This window comes from Protopterus annectens, chromosome 1.part0 (genome assembly GCF_019279795.1).
Source record: "Protopterus annectens isolate FY-2018-M chromosome 1.part0, PAN1.0, whole genome shotgun sequence".
NCBI classification, from domain to species: domain Eukaryota; kingdom Metazoa; phylum Chordata; order Ceratodontiformes; family Protopteridae; genus Protopterus; species Protopterus annectens.
Genome location: NC_056725.1, coordinates 1,207,716,182 through 1,207,739,120, shown reverse-complemented (window position 1 = coordinate 1,207,739,120; position 22,939 = coordinate 1,207,716,182).

Below are 22,939 nucleotides of genomic sequence, written 5' to 3'. Positions count from 1 at the left end.
TAAAGTGTGGAAATGAAATCTGTAGCCTCGGGTAATAATGTCCAGAATTCATTTGTCCTTTGTTATGATGTGCCAATTTTGTGGAAATAGAGCCAGTTTCCCTCCCAAAGGTGCTGCCAGGGCAATTTTGCTTGGCAGGCGAAGAGGGAAGTCATTGTGTTTGTTTCCTGAAAGGTTGAGATCTTTCGTCTCCACCTCTTTGAGTTGCTGTATGCCACTGTCTAGGCCTGAAAGAACCTTGTGGCTGGCCTCTGCCCCTTGGGCGCCTGTACCTGCCTCTTTGGGGTCTGTCTGATGCAGGAAAGGATCAGTTTTTTGATGGCCAGTTTCTGCTGAAACGAGGAGGATGTACCTGTAAAAATTCTTTAACTGTTTGCATAGATTTTGCCTTTTCTTCCATTTTCTTCAAAACTTCCGCTGCTTTGACACCAAATAACACATCTTTCTGCAATGGGGTATCCAATAACTTTGCTTTGACATGTTCTGGTAAGGCTTGTTCTTTAAGCCAAGCATGCCTACGTATGACAGACCCTGTGACAGCTGCTCTACATGAGGCTTCCAATGAATCAAAACCACACTGTAAGGTATGTTTTTTCCCACTTGTTCTGCTGCATGCAGCAAATCCTGTATCTCTTTCAAATCTAGTTGATCTGTCTGAGGGATCAGCTTCTGCTTTAACTGTGTAATCAAATACTGTTGGTATTTTAGCATGTGGAATTGGCAGTTTAATGCCCTCATGGCCAAAGTGGCAGAAGTATACACTTTCTTTCCCCATCTTTCTAATGCTCTGGAATCTCTTTCAGAAGGGAGTGGATTCTTAGCAGTAGAGGCCCTAACCCCTTTGTGACCCTGGGAAATGGTCTCGGGGTCTGCATTAGGGCTTTTGTATAGAAACTTATGAGTATCAGGAACTCGGTAGTATCTGTCTGGTTTAGCTGGAGCTGGAGGTAAGGAAACTGGGTTTAAACTGGATTCAGAGAAAACATCATCCAAAATGTCTAAAACTGGAGGAATTGCCAGGGGTCTATGCTGTGGAAGAAGAAGAAACTCACGGAGTCTTTACTTGGAGTCAGAGTAATCTTGGCCTTCCCAGTGGAAGTGTTCCCTCATGGTGTGTAAAGTTTCCCCAAAAGAGTAGTCTTCGGGGGGGGAGACAGAGGGAATGGACTCTTCAGCATCTGAGTCTTCATAAGGAGGGAAGGAGTAATCCTGGTCGTCAGAGTTGCCGGAGGAAATGGATGCTTGGTCAGAGGAAGGATAACCTTCCTCCAGTCTAGGCCTTTTGTCAGGTGGGGGTTGGGATCCCCTGATAAGGGTAATTAAATCCTCGGCCATCTTAAGCATCTGTTTTTTAGGCATAGGGGCCTGTGGGGGTGTGTGTGGCCCCAGTTTTCTAACTTTCAAGGGGGCTTTGAGCTTAGCATAAGGCTTGGCAGGGGCAGTTGTCGGTTTGAAAACACCCTCTGAGACTGAAGGTCTATTCAAAGTTTCCGGATCCCTGTCGGGGCTGGCGTCCGAGGTGTGAGGTGGAACCAGATCCTGAGGCCCAATGGTTTCGGTTTGGGATGCCGTCAGAAATTCTGGATCAGCGGTAGTCAGGGGCTGCGAAGACACCTCGCTGAAAACTGGAGAACCGGCGTCAGGCCTTGCTGAGGCCTCGGTATCTGGTCTTGGCCTTGGCTGACGGTCCTTATCTTTGCATTTTTTAATCATTGCTGATGTCGGTTGCTCCGACGGCATGCTATAGTTAAATTTTCTGCCAAAATAATGCTGGGCAAATTCTGCCCGACGCTTTATTGTACGTTTGTTGAACCTAGCACAGAACCGACAACCAGAGATGTCGTGGTCTGGGCCTAGGCAAGGAATACAATAAGAATGAAAATCCTTATGAGGTATTTGCTTCCCACAAGAAATACAATTATTAACTTTGTCTGACATCGGTCTGAGGCAAGAAAAGTTTCCCCAACGGGGTACTTAGCTTTAGAGAAGACTTCAGGCTGAAACTCGATTCAAAAATTTCAGGAGCTGGCCGACCGGCACTTGCGAACTGCTTCTGTTTCGGGCACCACGCATCAAGAAAGACTGAAGAAAATGGCGTCGGCTGTCTCTTTTATACCCGTCGCACTGACATCAGGGAAGAGGCGACGACAACCGACGCCGGACCAAGACTTTGGGATTTGGCTGACTGCGGGACCGCCTGACGACAGGATAACCCAAGTGTGATGACTGCAGCAGTATAGCACGATGAACATCAACTTTCAACAAAATGCATAAATAAAAAGGGAGGTTCCTCACCGGAACACTTATCTGGGTAAATTATCAAATTAAAGGTACCAGTGACCAAATAGCAATGAGTCCAATGGATGTATGACCTGTGTTTGGGCTTGTGGAGTAATAGTCTGTGGATCCATGGCTTGTCCGTCTGTCTATAGACCCCAAAGCATATGAGCTGAGGTCATGCAGACATACAACCTAGGGAAGGTAGAGCTTGGGTACACCATATGGATGTCAGCAGTGACAACCCATACTTCAGGAATGTTGCAACAATGACTTCATTCAGGACTTCTGGAAATACAAGATACCCATCTGAAAATCTTAGGAATTCCCCTCTGACCACTGAACGTTATTATGTCCCACTAGGATTTTCAGATCCAAAGTTGCAATACAACAGAAGACAAAAGCAGGAGGGGCTGTAAGGTAAAAGATACTTTTCCTGACAAATATTAAGGGCGGACAAGCCAAGAACCAGTTTCCACTAGTCTCTCTCTCTCTTGGAAGCAGTAAAAACCATGAAACCAAGGCTTGTTTCTAGTGGAAGAAATGACTTTCTATAACTCACTTCCCATTACTTAAAGGGATCTGTAATGAAATTCAATGCACTTGTTCTTCTTAATAAAAGTTGATGGAAATGGTCATGGATTTACAAGACACCTCAGTCCATCAAAATCAGTTTACTGGAATTCACAGTCAAGACTGCAACACCAAAAGCATCTTTATTCCCCTTGCATCCCCCAACAGGTTGGCAGCATCCCCCCTACATCCCATGCTAATTCTATATACCAACTATGACACTACAGTACCTTAAAGTAAAAGAAATCCCCAAGATAGTACAATCCTAAACTTTATTGCACAAACCCCAGAATTCCACATTACTGACTACATTAGTCAACAACACTAAATATCCATGTTAAGCCTGGTACTTGCACTGGAATCTAGTAAAATCAGACTGCAGTGTACAACACACAAAAGCTAAAAAGCCTTGATATCTGGCTATGGTGCCACCTACCAGCCACACTTCCTGTGCTACAGGAAAACCGAAAAGCAAGAACAAGATGATATGGTGGAGGTCTTGCAATAGAAGGTATGAATGCAGTGTAGGCACTTGTGTTACAGTGCCCCTAGAAATACCATTGTTCAGCTGAGGTGCAAGTTGGACCTTTACAACCCGAGTGTGAACTAAAGACTGAGCTTTGATGAGAGTCATCCAGGTTAGGGTAAATGTGGATGCCCTTGATTCTGCCGTCACTGAGGCCATGTACTGGGTAAATCTCCTGAAGCAGCCACTAAACTAAAAAGGAATCCTGATGCCACAAACCTCAAATATTTCTTGTGTCCTTTGAATACTGGAATTTGAATGCACTCATGTCTAAGATCATACCATGGAAAGCTATGCCCACATCACAAACATTCTGCACACATCAAACATCACACACAGCAGACAACACACCAATGTCTCACAAACACAGTCCTTAAGGCATAGTAATAAACTAACACAACCCATAATGCATAATAAACCAAACATACTAGTCATTAGCGACTCAACTATGAGACACACTGATGTCCCCCTCACCAAGCTAGCAAGGAGAAGGCCATGGTCAGTTGTCTGTCAGATGCCAAAATCCACCACATCACTCATGTACTTATGTCTATCCACAAGTACAAGTATGACTCTTGTCATTGCCCATGTTAGTGTGAATGACTTGAGATGTACCTTCCTGGATTATATGGAGAGACATGATTGAGCTCTCAGTGTTTGTGTCCCAGGCAGGTATGACCCTAGCCCTAAGTGGCATCCTACCTTCACCGAGAATGATATCAATACCAACAAAAAAAGAATTGACTTCCAACAATTGGCTTAGTTACTGGTGTCATTCCAAGGGGATCCAGTATCTGCCTGGGATGACATGGTTGACAGGCCTCGATGCTTTGTCAGAATTGGCCTCCACCTGTCACCCCTGGGATTCTGGATTCTGGCCATGGCTCTTTACTTCCCCCGATTGTGCCTTTTTTAGGCAATGTCCCAAAGACAAATCTTCCAACATAAAAGATCTGTCAAAAAGCAAATTGAAGGTCATACTGCTTAAGCCTAGGAGCCTTAACCTGAAAATGCACTCACTGGAGGCTCTCCTCGCAATGGAAGATACAGACATCTGTGCAGTCATAGAAATTTGGTTCAAGGCTGCGGAGAGCACCCTTGCTTTACCAGCTTATACCTCATTTCACAGATTCTGACCCCAAAATGAGGTTGGGAAGACTAAGGGTGATGGAATCTATCTTCATTAAAGACGAGCACAACTCCATACTGGTTTGCAAGCATGACGTACAAGAACTACTTCAGGTGCAACTGACAGTTGGAAAGACAACCATCCAAGTTATAGCCAGCTATAGACCCCCCTCCATGACTCAGGACACCCACTCCTCCTTCCTGGACCTACTCAACTCGATCAAGGTACCCCCTAACACCCTGATCCTTGGCGACTTCACTACTCTACCATAGACTGGGTGAACTATTCCTGCACTAAATGCACTCACCCAACAATTCCTTGACTTCATCAATTCTAACACACTAGACCAGCTTGTCTCATCCCCCACAAGGGGAGATAACATTCTAAACTTGGTTACCACCAACATGGGTGACCACTGCACCAATCTCATAGCAATTTCTTCCCTGGTGAGATCAGATCGGTCTGTCTCATGTGACGTTTCTATCCTCCCAGCCATAACAAGGATAAAAAACTTCTCAGAAGCAGACTATAACCTCCTAAGGGAAGGTATCAGCAGCTTCACACCACCAACAACCTCAGAGGATGCAGACAACTATGCTGAACAGTATGCCAATGCAGTATACAAGCACCTGTACACCTACATGCACTCAGCCATACCCAACAGACTGCTCCTCAAGGAAACAAAAAACCTACCTGGTGGACATCCTCTATCAACAAGCTTTACAACAAAAGGAAGAAACTGTTGTCCAAGGGTAAAAAGGCACAAATTCCCAACTGGAAAAACTCCCTCCTTAGCCTCAACAAGCAAATTAGATCACTAGTGAAAATCTCCAAAGCCAATTATGAATCAAAACTAGCCTCCAAAATAAAGGGAAACCACAAAGCCTTCTTCAGCTACATCAGGAACCTCCATGGCAAAGCCCAGGTTTGTTCTTAATTAGTACTTAATGGCACCACTAACATTGATCTCGACTTAGCTAACCTGACAGCCAATAGGTTCAGTGCAAACCTCACCCCCGTCCCACCCAAATGCCCATTTGATATCCCCTATACTTGTCCTGCACTTCATCTTCAGATCAAGTGTTAAAGACCCTATTCCAAGGGAAAGAACACAGTTTCCATGGGACCTGATAGTATTCCAGGCTGTATTCTGCACCATCTCCAGCAATAACTAGCTTTGCCATTGAGCACCCTATTCAACCACAGACTTTATTCTGGCAGATTGGAGAACTACCACTGTCATCCCCTTGCAAAAAGGTGGTGCCACTACTGACCTTAGAAACTATCGCCCCATTAGCTTGACAAGTCTGATCTGTAAAGCCATGGAGCATATTATGGATCTCAAACAAGGACATAGGCAATCTCCAAGCACTTAACCCAACCCAGTTCAGATTAGTCAATGGCAGATCTTGCCTGCTGAACCTGGTTGACTTCAAGTCTGTCATCATGGCCCTGGATGAGGGGAGTTACAGCTTACCTTGACTTGGGCAAAGCCTTTGACACAATCCCCCACTACGGCATCATTGAAAAGCTAACACAACTTGGGGAAAATCCTTATCTCATCAGGTGGGTGGCCAAATGGCTCACCAATAGGATCCACAAGGTCAAAACTGGTGCCTCCACCTCTGACAGCAGACCTGTCACTAGTGGTGCTCCCCAGGGATCTGTCCTGGGGCCCCTACTGTTTGGCATCTACTTCTCAGAGGTTCAGGCAAAGATAAAAGGCCAGTGGCTGACCATGTTTGTGGATGACTAAGTTGGGTGCCGTGACTGACTCCCCAAATTATGTTAACATACTACAAGCAGGTCTCACAGCAACAAATAACTGGTGCCAAAGTTATAGCCTTAAATTAAATGCAAAAAAAATGTATTATACTATTCGGCAAAAACATGGCCCCTACTGATTACCACATCAGTGGCAAGAGACCTGGTACACAGGTTGAGAACAATCTCACATTCTACCATCATGTAGCGGCAGTGCTCAGAAAAGCCTTTTACTTGGCTCATCTCATAAGTAAAGGGATTGCACCAGAAAACAGGAGGTTATTACCTCTCTGTACTCCTCCTCATTAGGCCAATAATTGAGTACAATGCTCTGTTTTTTATGTACCTCTCTCCAAACACCTGCATCAACTTGAAAGGCTACAGAAATACCTTACAAAGAGAATCCAACATCTGTCCTATGCGGACAGGCTCAAATCACTATCACTCTCCTTGGTATCGTACAGATTGCTCAGAGATGGTGTGTCTCTCACCTACAAGGCAATCGTGGACTCTGCCCTACTAGAGATACTCCATATCCATAAGTCTAATTCCTCACATGTTACCTGCATGAAAGGCCTAAATCTAATATGCAACATTAACAAAACATGCTGGAGAGACAGGCTTGTCTGCCAGAAGCTGCCTCGTCTCTGGAACAGGCCTCTCATACACGTCAAACACCTCACTGACCCTCCAAGCGCAACCCTGATGACTGGATAGAGGGAAAAAAAGGGTTATGTACTTACCACAACTTGGCATCTGGGCTATCCAGTGTCATTCATCATAGATGGGTTTTGGATCCAAGTCGGCAACTTCTCCGACAGATCGAGCTCAAGCTCCTCCCCTTCCCATACTCCCTTGCTACCTTCTAACCCTCAGATTGAGGTTGCTAAATTAGCAAAAATGCATAAACTGTAATAGAAGGCCAAAAAAATTCTCACCAAATACAAGCCAATTCAGCCTCGCAAGAACCCCCAGAAGACAGGGGAAGGAGGGCGGGAATGTGATGAATAATGACACTGGAGAGCACAGATGTCAAGTTACAGTAAGCACATAACTATCTGATGCTATCCACGTCATTATTCATCACAGATGGATAAGAATCCTCAGCTACTATGTATCTTGGGTGGTCTCAAGGAAGAATATGCTGGAGCACAGTGGAAGAAGAAAAAGCATTAGTGAAAAAGTTAAAAAATGAAAAAGTCAGAGTTATGAAACCTGACAAGGGGGAGGGGTGGTTTTGATGTATAATGACGAGTATGATACATACATACATAACATTTTACAAGATTCAGATCATTATACAGTAGTATCAAGGAATGAAATCAATATCGCCCACTCCAAGATAAATTATTTATCTGACCATTTACTTCAGGGGAGTATAAATGAAATACTCCTTTTGCACGTTGAGAATCCAAGGATCCCTGCTATATTTAGAATTCCCAAAGTGCACAAAGGGATTGATGTGCTTAAGTTTAGACCTATAGTAGCAGGGGCTGGTAGCATCACTGAGCCTTTGGCTATTTTTGTTGATTCCCAATTGAAACAATTTATTAACTCAGTACCACACATTACTAAAGATTCTTGGGATTTTCTGAGAAGAATAACCAATGATAAATATGAAGCGGATATATGTTTTGCTACTATTGATGTGGTCGAGTTATTTCCAAATATTCCACATAATATTGGCTTGGAATGGTTCCAGGAAATTTTATGTTCCGAAACAGGCTTAGGTGGGAATGTGATTAATTTGATTAGATTTTACTGAGACCATTCTGAAAAATAATTTTGTCTATTTTAATGGTGACCTTTACCAACAAAAAAAGGGTGTTGCAATAGGGGCAGCATGTGCCCCCATTTATGCTGTGTCCTGTACTTTTGGGAGCAAAGGTTTGTTTTTAATACTGGTTGGCACAAATATATTTCATTTTATACTAGCTTCCTGGACGACATTTGTATATTATGGAGGGGTTCCAGAGACCTATTTGTGGAATTTATGGAATATTTGAATAATTGTACAGATTTTTTGAGCTTTACCTATACATTTGAAAATTCTAGTATTAATTATTTAGATGTTACTCTATATAAAGACAAGTTGAATCAACGTTTTCATTCCATATGTGGTTGGCACAAATATATTTCATTTTATACTAGCTTCCTGGATGACATTTGTATATTATGGAGGGGTTCCAGAGACCTATTTGTGGAATTTATGGAATATTTGAATAATTGTACAGATTTTTTGAGCTTTACCTATACATTTGAAGATTCTAGTAGTAATTATTTAGATGTTACTCTATATAAAGACAAGTTGAATCAACGTTTTCATTCCAAGTTATATAGGAAATCCAGTTTCTCGAACATGTATTTGCATTTTGAAAGTGGACATCCACATCATCAGAAAAAAGGAATTGTTAAAGGCCAGTTGATTAGGGCCTCTAGAATGACCAGTGATGATTTGATATTTCTAGAAGTTAAATATATTAGTTCACTCTTCTTTGAAAGAGGCTACCCCAACCTTTTGGTACGAGGTTTAGTTAAGGAGGTAGTTGACAACAGGGATGGAAAGCTTTTTCCACTTAAAGGTCTTGGTCAGGTGGATACGGCCTCAGATTGTGAGAATGATGTGCATTACAATCAAGCATTTACACACGTTTTCGGCTACATCAGGGAAAGTGGAAGAAATTATTAAAAAATACTGGCCTTTATTGAAAGCTAGTAATGATACAGGGAAATATATCCCTGTTCAGCCCTCCTTTATAAGGAGAAGAGGCATGAATTTAAAGGATATGTTTGACAGGAGTGACATCCAACAGTTTGGAATAAAAAGGTCTAAAAGGGGTACCTACAAATGTGGTGCTTGTCGTCAGTGTGAATCTATTCTACAACAGTGAGATATACAGATCCCTTCTAGAGGAATTAGGTTTACAGCTTCCAAATATAATTGCGGCACAAGGGGATTAATTTACATTGGTATATGTTTAAGTTGTAATAGTTTTTATATTGGAAAACTACACGTACTCTTAGAAAAAGAATATATGAACATTTTTATGAAATTAGTAAAGAAAAAGAATCAAACGCTTTTTATAAGCATTCATTAATTTGTCATAACATGAACATCAAATTTGCTGTTTTAGAACACGTGGTTATCGACCCTCGCAGGGGTAACTGGGAGTCCAGGGTCGAGTTTAGAGAATTATTTTGGCAGCTAAAAACTGACACTGGTAGACCCCCTGGGCATCAACGATTACATTAACAGTGTATTGAAATGAAGGCAGGCTAAGTTGTGATGTTTTACACAGTGTTATAAGGTTTTGGTAGATTCCATTTATATATTTTTGTTAGCATTTTTGTCAGCATTTTTGTTATGATGATTTGATTCCCTTTACGGATTTCTATATGAATTTTTTTACTACGTGGATTCAGTATATTTAGCTAAGGCACTGTGTAATATATAGTTACAGTACTCGTGTCATTACATTCAGTTTTATGATGTTATAGTACATTAGGAGAATTAAATATTAATACATTATATATAGATCATTTAATTTTATTGCTGACTGCACACAAGTTTTAATAGTGTAATAGCTTTGACACTTGTTTGTGGTCTTTACGAGGCAAGGTCTTTTTAAGACATTAACTCAATTATTTTATTACAGCACATTATATTTAAACAATTTGTATTAAGTGTTCTTTGTTCTGATGAAGCTTTGTATTGGCAAAGTGAAAGCGCGCTCAACTTTATTGGGTTTGGTGTTTTATTGCTTGTCATTTGTTGTACCAAAGAATTTTAACGGTCGTTGGATTAAACAGTGATTTCAGTTTTTACCAGCTTTTTTCTGCTTCGTTCATTGCCTTGGACTTTTGTTTCTTATTGGCTTGTGCTATCATTTTGGGTTTCTTGGAGCACAGAGGAACCAAAGGAAGCCCTGTTCCTAGCCAAGTCCAATTCCTAGTGCAAAACAAAAGTATCTGGATTAGACAAAGTCACAGCAGCACAAATTTCATCAAGGGAAAGTCTAGCCAAAAAGGCTGATGACATAGCAAAAGACCTAGTAGAATGGGCATTAACTGGTTTGGATAATTCTAAATGCTTACTAGCATAAATAGAGGAAATACGAAGTACAGTTGTGTACCTACCATAAATGTAGATGTTTGAGTGTATTTATTACTCTTGGGTTATCCTGCATGCAGGCTACCCTCAATTGTCCAGAATTCCAAAGTCTAGGTCCAGCGTCGGTTGCTGTCACCTCTTCCCTGACGTCAGTGCGCCAGGGGTATAAAAGATGCAGCTGACTCCATTTTCTTCAGTTTTTCTTGCCCCAGAAGTCAGGTGCCCCCAAATTGGTAGGCTGAAAAAATATGCCAATAAATATGCATGCACAAAGATAACATTTCCTTCATCTACAAGCAAATACACCACATAGGTTGTATAGGATAGAAAAGTGCAGATAAGTCCCAGCAAAGAAAAGGGGGATGGTGGGAGGGTAACCTGGACTGCAACAGTGAATACACTTGAATATCTACATTTATGGTAGGTACACAACTGTACTATGTTCATCGTGTTTCACTGTTGCAGTCATTACTCTTGGGTTGAATCCCAAAGCTGATGAAGGGTGGCTGGGCTAAATAGGATTAGGAGAGGCTATGAGGCCCTGCAGAACTGCAGTGGCAAAGCCTGCTCTGGACTTAAGAGTAAAGAGGTAAGTGGTAGTGCTTTGTGAAAATGTGCACTGAACTCCAAGTTGCAGCCTCTAAGATATATTTGGTTGGTACTCCTCTGAGGAAGGCTGCTGAAGTGGCTGCTGCTCTGGTGGAATGAGGCCTAATGGCCTTAGGCACTGATTTCCCATGCTGAAAATAGCAGAAAAGGATGCAATGGCCTATCCATTTTGAAATAGTCTGTTTTGAGATCACCTTCCCTTGTGATCCTGCAGCATATGACACTAAAAGTTGCTCAGTCTTTCTGAAAGCTTTAGTTCTGTCCAAGTAGAAGTGTAACTGCCTGTGTATGTCCAAAGAATGCAGAATTTTCTCACCCTTGTTCTGTGGATTTGGATAAAAGGTAGGCAAGTGAATGGTTTGGTTGAGGGCCACACTGGACATCACCTTAGGCATAAATGTTGGGTTTGTCTTCAGAGAAACCCTGTCTGGGTGAAAAATGATAAAAGGTTCCACAGCCATGAGTGCTTGTAACTCCGAGACTCGTCTTGCAGAGGTTATTGCTAGGAGCAGAGCAGTTTTCCAGGATAAGAATTTTATATCCACTGTTGATGCTGGCTCGAAAGGAGACAGTGTGAGTTTTTCCAAAACATAATTGAGGTCCCAGGCCGGAATTGGTGCTCTCCTTGGAGGCCTAATGTTTTTGGCCCCTCTGAGGTACTGTCTTATTAAAGGATGAGAAAAAAATAGGTGGTTCCGTATTGTAATGGGTTGAAATAGCAGAGGCATGAATCTTAATTGATGAGAAAGAAAGGCCTTTGTTCAGCATCTCAGTTAGGTATTGTAAAATCTGAGGGATATTTGGTACACACGTGTCAATGCCTTGGTTCCTGGTTCCAAGCACATAATCTCTTCCATTTTTCTGCATAAGATTTTCTGTTACTGGGCCTCCTGGCCTCCAAGATAACATCCATAACAGCTTTTGAAAGAGGAGTGATCTGAATGGCTACATTATCTGCCATGCTGCCAGATTTAAGGTCCTGAGTTGGCTGTGCAGAATCCGGTTGTTTTGTTGGGTCAGCAAGTGAGAAATTTGAGGCAATATCCATGCTGGACCTTGAGACCAGCTCTTTAGGATTGGGCATCAGTGCTGGCGTGGCCAGTCTGGTGCAATCAGTATCATTTTTGGCTTCTCTTGTCTGACTTTTAAGAGTACCCTGGGAAGGAGAGGCAGTGGAGGAAAGGCATATACTCTCAGATTTTTCCAGCTGAAGGATAGGGCGTCCACATTCCATGCTTGCTTGTGATAAATCCTTGTGCAAAATCTCTGCAATTGGCAGTTGTGAGGGGAGGTGAATAGATCTATGTCTGGACATCCCAATTTCCTTGTTATGCTGAAGACTTGTGGATCCAGTTTCCATTCGTAGGGATCCATGAGGTTTCTGCTTAGTTCGTCTGCCAGTGAATTTGTTTTTCCTGGCAGGAATTGTGCTTGCTGGTGAACTTGAAAAGTCAATGCTGTGTCCAATAAGGCCATTGCTTGTCTGCATAGGGGGTAGGAATGTGTACCTCCCTGCTTGCTTATGTACCACATGACCGTAGTATTGTCTGTCTATCAGCAGTTGTCCTGGATGAAGCAGGACATTGAAAGCTGTCAGGGCATTTTGAACAGCTAGCATCTCTTTTTGATTGATGTGAAGATGCATCTGGTTTGCAGGCCATGTGCCCTGAATACATTTGCCTGCCAGATGGACCCCCAGGCATAATTTGATTCATCCGTTGTCAGTGTCTGGCTGTGGGTAAACTGAATGGCAGACCCTTGTTGTGGTGACAGGCCTCTGCCCACCATCGAAACTCCTGTTGCAGGCAGGGAATGAGTGCAATTACTGTCTCCAGGCTGTGGCAATGCTGAGTCCAAACACTTTTTAGATACCGTTGTAGTTTCCTCATATGCAGTCTGGCATATGGAATTAGTAGAATGCAGGATGCCATGAAACCCAAGGCCTGCAGGATTTTCCTTGCAGATAAGTAGGTTTTTGTTGCCAATTTCATGAAGTAAGAAGTCAGTTGCTTTTGTTTGTCTGGCGTGAGATAAGCCATCTGGGCAGTTGTATTTAAGCTTGCACCCAGGAATATTATCTCTTGAGAGGGCACTAGTTTTGATTTCTTTTCGTTTACTGTGTACCCTAGGCCAATTAGTAATCTTGTAAATCCAAAAAATACGCTAAAAATCACCAGAACACCAAAACGAGTCAGCAAAGTAAAATGTGAAGGCACAACTCCTTGGTTTCCAACGTTTATTAAAAAATTAAAATGAAAATAAAAATAAGTATAAAGACATGAATGCCTTTTGACCAGATTGTACACAAGAAAAAACAGTGTTTTCGTCAGGTTAAGCGACTTCATCAGACGACCAGTATAATTCAACCCTCCATTTTATATACATTAGTATTATTCAATTGATCAATTAATTAACCATTTAACCAATATACTTCCTTCCATTTTTCTCCACAGCTAAAAACATAGCAACAATAAATTTGAATATGTGCATTATTTTCTCCTTAGAGATAGCGTATTAAAATTTGTCTTACAGAATTAATGAACTATGTCAATATTATCTTTAAGATGACCAAATCTTTGTGTAAATATGCTTTAATTTAAAAATAATTGTCCTTTTATTAAGATGTTCAGACAATCTTATAAAAATTAATAAGTCAAATGTTATTCATTTCATATTAATATTATAATAAATATTTAATATTTAATAAATAAATAAATAACTTAGACTTTGAAATAACTCTTAAAAAGCATATTAGACATGTATGAAAAAAACTTTAAAATGTAAAATTTGTCACAGTGCTTAGAAATACTGATATATATAGGAATACTATTATCATTTGTATGTGTATATATATATATATATATATATATATATATATATATATATATATATATATATATATATATCCACACACACAATAGCGACATCCAGTGGTGGTTATCCATATTTACAATCTCAAACTATAACTTAGCTGCTCTTAACCTTAGTAATGGCATTATAGATATGTTATCATTCAGTCCTGGATATTTATCCGAATTCAATATCAGCTGCCACCACAACTCTCTATATTCCACTCTATCGTCCCATGGTCCACCCCTGATGTCTTTCTTTATTTGTTCAATTATTAAAAATTTATATTTGTATTCCTTATATACTTTACTATGTTTATAAAGTGCGTTGCTCTCTTTTCCAGTGGAAATTTCATACATGTGTTCATAAATCCTTCTTTTGAGGGCTCTCTCGGTCTTTCCTACATAAAAGGAATTGCATACTTCACAAAAAGCTAAATATGTTATTCCTTTGGTCTCACAATTGAAATATTCTGGACTTTTTATCCATTTATTTCTACTTTCTATATAATGCCCTTCCTTATGTATCACATGACAACACTGACTACAACGTCCACATTTGTATGTACTTTTTTATTTCTATTTTTACTGCGTCCATATTTAATTTCTAAAATGTTTCCTAAGTTTTGAGAGTTTTTATATATTACCTTTTTAGGGATTTTAGCTAAATCATCAATATCCGTTAAGCATATAAATCTATCCCACTCCTTAAGAAATATTTTTCTAATACCATTATTCAGCCCATTGTATTCTAATATCAGAGCCTGTGAAAAATCCTCTCCATTTTTTGTTTTCTCATAGCTTACGGCATTCCTTTCCTCACTTTCACCCAATACCTGGCCAATTACTTTATTACAGTATATAGGTGCAAATCTGTCTACTCTTCCTATCTCAACTTCTTTCCTAATCTCTTTGATAAAATTGATAGGATAACCTCTTTCCTTAAGCATACTTTCCAGCAGATCACATTCTTTCTGAAAATCAATGTCTAAGCTTGTCATCCTGCTCCCTCTGACAAATTGCCCTTTAACAATGTTTTTCTTACAATGTTTAGGATGTGCACTTTTAAAGTGCAAATAAGAGTTACAAAAGGTATCCTTCCTATATATTTTTGTCTCAAACTTGCTTCCCTCCTTATACATTTCCAAATCTAAGTATATCATTTTATTATCAGAAATATTATGGGTGAATTTTAAAAAACAGGTAGTGCTATTCATATACGTTAAAAACTCATCAAATTTTTCTAACCCTGCAGTCCAAAAAATTACAATATCATCCAGAAATCTTTTATAAAGAATCCAACAAGATTTGTATTCGGATTCTATTATATATTTCTCCTCCCATTTGGCTAGTACAAGGTTAGCATAAGTGGGGGCACAAGCGGCCCCCATTGCTACTCCTTTAATTTGTTGGAAGAACTCACCTTTGAAATGAATATAATTGTATTTCAAAACTAAATCAATAAGCCAGAGACTGGCTAATTTGTCTTTGTGCGTCATTCTTCCATATTCAAAAACTATTTCCTCTAGCATTTCCTTACCTTCCCGGTAAGGAATGGAGGAAAATAAATCGACCACATCAATAGTTATAAATAACACATTTTCCTGCCACTTACACTTATTGAGATCCTTCAACAGGTCCCATGAATCTTTTAATATATACTTTCTCTGTTAATCCATAAAGGCTTTAGTTTTAAATCAACATATTTCGCTAAAGTTTGGGTCTTAGATCCTTCCGCTGACACTATAGGGTGAAGAGGTGGGTCCTCTTTATTTTTATGTATTTTCGGAATCCCAAAGGCCGTAGGTAACCTAAGTTTATCAACTTTTAAATACTTATAGCTGTTATAGTCTATCAATTCTTCTTGTAACATATCATACAAGTCTAAATCAATCTTATTATATGCTATGTTGATTTCGTTTATGGATGCAGAAACATATCTATCCTCTTCCCATAGTAGGGAATACATTTTACTATCATATAAAATATTATCCATGATCACAATGCCTCCCCCTTTATCCGGCTTCATAACTCTTATATCAGTATTATGTTTCATATCATATAATAATGCTTTTTCTTGTTTAGTAATATTCTCCTCCCATCTACAGTTATTTCCATGTTTCCTAATTTCTCCCTCCAAAACCTTCTCCAGGTTTTTTAACATTTTAACATTAAAAATGTTCTTTTGTGATCATAACCTTACTGAAGTTGTATATAGAAAAATTGCCCCACGTATAACATTGTCCATCAATTATTATATCACTACTAACAGTATTAGTGTTAGTAGTAGTAGTATTATCTGGGTGGGTTGGGAGGGTGTCTAAAATCTCCCCCTCCCCCCTCTCCCTCCATTCTTCTGAAAATTTGTGTACTGTGGGGCCTGCCTATTCAACAACCTCTCCGACCTCCTTACAGGGGGAAACGCTTGGTCATATTCCCTATCATAGTTGGGATATACTTCTTCCCTACCATTCTGTGGCTCCAAATTAGGCTCTTCGTCCAAAGTGTACATTCTATCCCGGTAATAATTATTATAGTTATTATAATTTGTATAATTAAACCCCCGAGGTTTGGGGTAACTAATCTTATTCTCATATTCTTTCATATCCCTCTGTAATTTTTTCATTTTCCTATTAATAATGTCATTACATTTTTGATCAATATCTTTTCTTAAATCATAATACTTTCTTCTTTCATCCTGTATACCAAATACCAGGTCGTTTTTAATATACTGGTCCAATTTCTCTATATCTTTGTTTATAACTTCTTGAACTCTAACATTTTCTTTAATAATTAACCTGAGCACATCAAGACCACATTTGTTAAATACTTCACATAACTCTTTATAATAACCTGAATCATATACAACATTATTCGGAAACTTAAAAACACGTAGGCCTTTTGGCACAATTTCTCTGGAAATGCATTCCTTTAAATATTCATTTTCTATTTCTAGGGTTCTAAACTTAAACATCAATTTGCTTAAATGTTCCAATTTATTTTTATAAGTTCCATCCACAACATTATATTGTCCATTGTGATGCCCACTGGAATTAAAATCAAAATTAAATATGGGCTTGGACTGTAACCAGTCTTTGGTCTCTTTTTGGTTGCTTTCACCAGAAAAAAAGTACAGTTTTGTACCTATCATAAATGTAGATGTCCAATAGGTATGCAACTGCAGTCCTAACATATGGGTTGTCCTGCCTCAGGCAGCCCTTTGGTCGGCCGGATTCCAAAGTCTGGGTCCGGTGTCGGCTGATGTCGCCCTTTCCCCGACGTCAGAGCGCCTGGGGTATAAAAACATCAGCCGACGCCATCTTCTTCAGTGTTTCTTGCCCCAGATGCCAGGTGCCCTCTAAGGAAGGCTAAATTTTGAAAAATAGAGAAAAATTCCAGACAAGTACAACAGCATAAAAACAAATACACCATAAAAGATTACCCCAGGTAGCTAAAATGAAGGGTGGAAACCCAAAAGTATACCACAGAGGGGTAGGTGGGAGGGAAAACCTGACTGCAGTTGCATACCTATCGGACATCTACATTTATGGTAGGTACAAAACTGTACTATGTCCTTCAAGGATGCAACTGCAGTCCTAACATATGGGTTGAATACCATAGCCAACCTAGGGGTGGTAGGCACTAAGACAAAGATGGTGTAGCTAAAATGCCCTGCAGGACTGCAGAGGCAAACCCTGCTCTGGACCTGGAGTATAAAGGCAGGTTGTAATGTTTGGAAAATGTATGCACGGAGCTCCATGTAGCAGCTTCTAAAATGTCCTTTGTTGCCACTCCTCTTAAAAAGGCTGTGGAGGTGGCTGTAGCTCTGGTGGAATGTGGCCTGATGTCAGCTGGCACAGTTTTTCCATGAAAAGAGTAGCAGAATCGAATGCAATTTCCAATCCATTTAGAAATTGTCTGTTTGGAAATTGCTTTTCCCTGCAATCCAGCATCGAAAGCTACAAAAAGCTGGTCAGATTTTCTGAAAGACTTTGTTCTGTTCAAGTAGTAGCGTAAATGTCTGTGTATGTCCAAGATGTGCAGAAGTCGCTCTCCTTTATTTTGAGGATTGGGAAAGAAGGTAGGCAGGTGAATAGCTTGATTCAGGGACACCCTGGATACCACCTTTGGCATGAATGACGGATTGGTTCTCAAAGAAACTCTGTCCTGGTGAAAAATGAGAAATGGTTGCATTGCCATAAGGGCCTGTAGCTCAGAGACTCTTCTTGCTGAGGTTACTGCCAGAAGGAAGGCTGTCTTCCAAGACAGAAATTGCAACTCTGAAGATGCTGCTGGTTCAAAGGGAGGAAGAGTTAATTTTTCCAGCATGAAGTTGAGGTCCCATGCAGGCACTGGTGGTTTCCTTGGAGGGTTGATGTTCTTTATACCTCTTAGAAACTGTCTTAGCAATGGGTGAGAAAATACAGGCGGATCAGTGTTATGTTTGGCAGATATCGCTGAAGCATGTATTTTTATGGAAGAATATGAAAGGCCATTGTGGAGCATTTCAGCCAAGTATTCCAGGATCTGTGGAATGCTCATCACTGATGGGTCTTGACCCTTTTTGCTGCTCCAGATAAGAAATCTCTTCCATTTTGCTGAGTATGTTTTTCTAGTGGAAGGTCTGCGCACCTCCAGGATGATATCTTTTACCCTTTTGGAAAGTGTATCCTGAGTAATAGTCATGGAATCTTCCAAGCTGTCAGCTTCAATGTTTTCAAGCTGGGGTGTAGTGTCCTGTAATTGTGCTGTGTCAGAAGAAGTGGCCATTGAGGAAGGAGCCACGGATTGGTGTGTGTCAAGCTCCACAGCAGTGGGTACCAGTGTTGTCTTGGCCAGTCTGGAGCTATCAGTATGACTTTCTGTTGCTCTGTCTTGATCTTTAGTAACACCTTGGTCATCAAAGGAAGAGGTGGGAAGGCATATAGTGTTAGAGAATTCCAACTGAAGGAGAGAGCGTCCACCTTCCATGCTTGAGGATGGTATGTCCTTGTGCAAAACTTTTTCAGATGGTGATTGAAGTGGGAGGCAAAAAGATCTATATCCGGCCTTCCCCATGCTTGAGCTATTTGTAAGAAAATGTCTGGATGCAACATCCATTCGTGTGGATCCATGATGTTTCTGCTTAGGCTGTCCGCCAGAACATTGTCCTTCCCTGGTACAAACTGGGATTGTAGCTCTATTTTCAATTGTAGGGAAATATCCCAGAGATTCATTGCCAGTCTGCAAAGAGGGTAGGAATGGGTACCTCCTTGCTTGTTTATGTACCACATAACTGTGGTATTGTCTGTCTTTATTAGTAGATGGCCCTGATGCATGAAGTTTCGAAGGCCTTGATTGCATGTATCACTGCCAGCATTTCTTTTTGGTTGATATGCAGGTGCTTTTCTTTTTGTGTCCATTGTCCTTGAATGCATCTGCCCTCCATGTGTGCCCCCATCCATGGTCTGAGGCATCTGTTGTTATGGTTTGACTTGTATGAGGTTTGCTGAAAGGCAGACCTTTGTTTTTCTGGCTTGCTTGAGCCTACCACAGAAATTCCTTTTGAAGGCATGGAATGAGTGGGATCAATGTTTCCAGGCTGTGGCTGTGCTGAGACCATAGACTTTTTAGGTACCATTGTAGTTTCCTCATATACAGCCTTACATGTGGAATCAGAAGAATGCAAGATGCCATGAAACCCAGGGCCTGCAGGATTTTCCTTGCAGTCATCTTGGTATGTGTTGCCAATCTTCTGAAGTATTCTGGTAATTGTTTTTGTTTTTCTTTTGCCAGAAACGCCATCTGGGTGTTTGTGTCCAGTGTGGCACCCAGGAAAGGTATTTGTTGGGATGGTACGAGACTTGATTTCTGAATATTGACTGTGTATCCCAAGGCCTGCAGCAGGTGAATGACATAGTCCAAGTCTTTTAACAAGGCATGTTGGCTGTCCGCTTGTATAAGGCAGTCGTCCAGATAAGGGTATATTTGTATCCCCTGAAGTCTGCAATGTGCAATTAGTGATGCCAGGCATTTCGTGAACACTCTGGGCGCAGTAGATAAGCCAAAGGGCAATGCTGAGAATTGATAATGCTCTGAGCCTGCAAGAAATCTGAGGTATCTTCTGCAACTTTGTCTGATTGGGACATGCAGGTATGCCTCCTTGAGGTCCAGAGTTACCAGCCAAGACCCCTTGCCCAGCATGGAAAGGAGTTGCTGTAAAGTCAGCATTTTGAATTTTGGCACAATAAGGTAAGTATTCAATGTGGACAAGTCCAGAATGGGTCTCCATTGGTTTTCTTTTCTTGGAACAAGGAACAGTCTTGAATAAAATCCTTGTCCTTGTTCTGCAGAAGGAACCTTTTCTATTGCTCTTATTTGAAGTAGTTTTGTTATTTGTTTGAGTGCCTCTGCCCTTTGATTTGGTGGCAGGTTTGGCCTGCCATGTCTTGTTGGCAGTGTATGAAAATGGAATCTGTATCCTTTGTCTATTATCTCCAGTATCCATTTGTCCTTTGTAATATTGTGCCAATTTTTTGAGAATAAAGATAACTTTCCGCCCAAAGGTGCTTCTAATTGAGCCCTGGATGGCAGAGTCAAAGTCAAGTCATTGAGATTGTCCTGGCGGAGCAGTGGAAGGTCCTGCCCCACCTCTCTGGTTCGGAGGCTGCCATTGATGTCCTCTGTAGGAGCCTCGAGTTTGCCCTCTACCTCTGCCATGTCTGTTTTTGCCTCTTGGAAATTTGTCTGTGTCAGGAAAGGACCAATGTTTAGAAGGCCAATTCCTGCTGAATCTTGGAGGCTGTACCTGGAGGAAATCTTTGACTGTTTGCAATGATTTTGCCTTTTCCTCTATTTTCTTTAAAACCTCTTGTGCAGTAGCACCAAATAGCTTATGTTTCGCTAGTGGTGCATCCAAAAGCTTAATTTTCACATGGCCTGGCAATGTTTGTTCCTTTAACCAAGCATGTCTGCATATGACCGCACCTGTCATTGCTGCTCTACATGAAACTTCCAATGCATCATATCCACACTGAAGGAAATGGCTGCTAACATGCTTAGTATTACGAACCAATTCCTGTAACCCTTTTCTATCTAATGGTTCAGGGGATGCCAGTTTCTTTTGCAAATCATCCAACATGTATTCCTGATACTGAATCATATGGAATTGACAATTTAATGCTCGCATAGAAAGGGTGGAAGATGTATATACTTTCTTGCCCCACCTTTCTAAAGCCCTAGAATCTCTTTCCGAAGGGAGTGGGTTCTTAGCAGTAGTGGAAGAAACACCTTTAGGCCCCTGAGAAATAGTTTCAGGGTCAGCAGTATGGCCCTTGTACAGAAATTGATGTGTGTCTGGGACCCTGTAGTACCTGTCTGGCTTGACAGGAGCAGGGGGGAGTGAGTCAGGGGTAACACTAGATTCTAAGTACACATCATCTAAAACATTTAGAACTGGAGGAATAGCTAAGGGTCTATGCTGAGGTAGCTTTAAAAATTCCCTTAACCTTTTCCTAGAATCTGAGTATTCTTAGCCTTGCCATTTAAAGTGTTCCCTCATGGAATGAAGCGTTTCCCCATAGGAAAACTCCTCAGGAGGAGAAGCAGAGGGAATAGATTCCTCCGCATCAGAATCCTTGTAGGCCAGGAAGGCCTCCTCCTGGTAGTCTGAATGTGCAGAATCACCTGAGGCCTCATTGGAGGACTGGGAGTCTACCTGCTCAATCCTAGGCCTCTTGTCAGTAGGTGGCTGAGAGCCTCTATCTGGATGAGGCTGTGAACCCCTAATCAAAGAAATAAGGTCCTCAGCTAAACTTAAAATTTGAGAACCAGAAGTGGATCCCAGAGAAACAGATCTTGGAGGGAGAGACTTAGCCTGTTTGGCAGCCTTAGCACGTGTGTAGGCCTTAATGGACATAGACACTGGAGGCCTGGCAGCCCCACGTGCTGGAGTAGTCTTATCCACTGAAATGGTGTCAGAAATATCCTGGGCTACGGTCTCAGAGGGGAGCACAGAAACTGGCACCGAGCTGGCCTCCGGTACCGAAGTAACCGGTGGAGCGGTGTCGTCGGTCTGTACCAGTTGCGAAACCGGTTCAGAAGAGACCGAGACACTCACGGTAGGCCTAAGAATGGTGTCGGCCGAGACCGCGGACCGCGGGTGTCGGTCCTTTATCCTTCCGTTTTTTAGGTAAATGTGCTGTCGGAAGCTCCGACGGCATGATATAACAGAAATCTTCCCCAAAATAATCCTGTGCAAACTCAGACCGACGCCTAAGAGTGCATCTATTGAAAGAGGCACAAGCTGCACAGGCTGAGACGTTGTGTTCTGGGCCTAGGCAAGGTAGGCAGTAAGAGTGGAAATCCTTATGAGGTATTTGTTTCCCACAAGTTAAACAATTATTAACTTTTTCACTTTTATCCGACATCGGCTGAGGCAAGGAAAGGTCCCCAACGGGGTACTTAGCTTTTTTGAAGACTTCAGTAGCTGAAAACACAGGAGCTGGTCGACCGGCACTTGCGAACTGCTCCTGCTTCGGGCGCCACGTGGCAAGAAAGACTGGAGAAGATGGCGTCGGCTGACGTTTTTATACCCCAGGCGCTCTGACGTCGGGGAAAGGGCGACACCAGCTGACACCGGACCCAGACTTTGGAATCCGGCCGACCGAAGGGCTGCCTGAGGCAGGACAACCCATATGTTAGGACTGCAGTTGCATCCTTGAAGGACATCAGTACCTTGAGCATGAGTGGCATCTCCGCAAGTGCCTCTTTCCATATTCATGCTCCTCTCTCCACTGTTGCCCAAATGGAAAATATTGGGCGTATTAGCAGGTTCAAAGGTTTCCATTGGGTCGCTGACGTCGCCATTGCCGCCAATAAGCTCCTCATTGCTTGTCTGCAGAGGGGGTAGGAATGTGTACCTCCCTGCTTGCTTATGTACCACATGACCGTAGTATTGTCTGTCTATCAGCAGCTGTCCTGGATGAAGCAGGACATTGAAAGCTGTCAGGGCATTTTGAACACCTAGCATCTCTTTTTGATTGATGTGAAGATGCATCTGGTTTGCAGGCCATGTGCCCTGAATACATTTGCCTGCCAGATGGACCCCCAGGCATAATTTG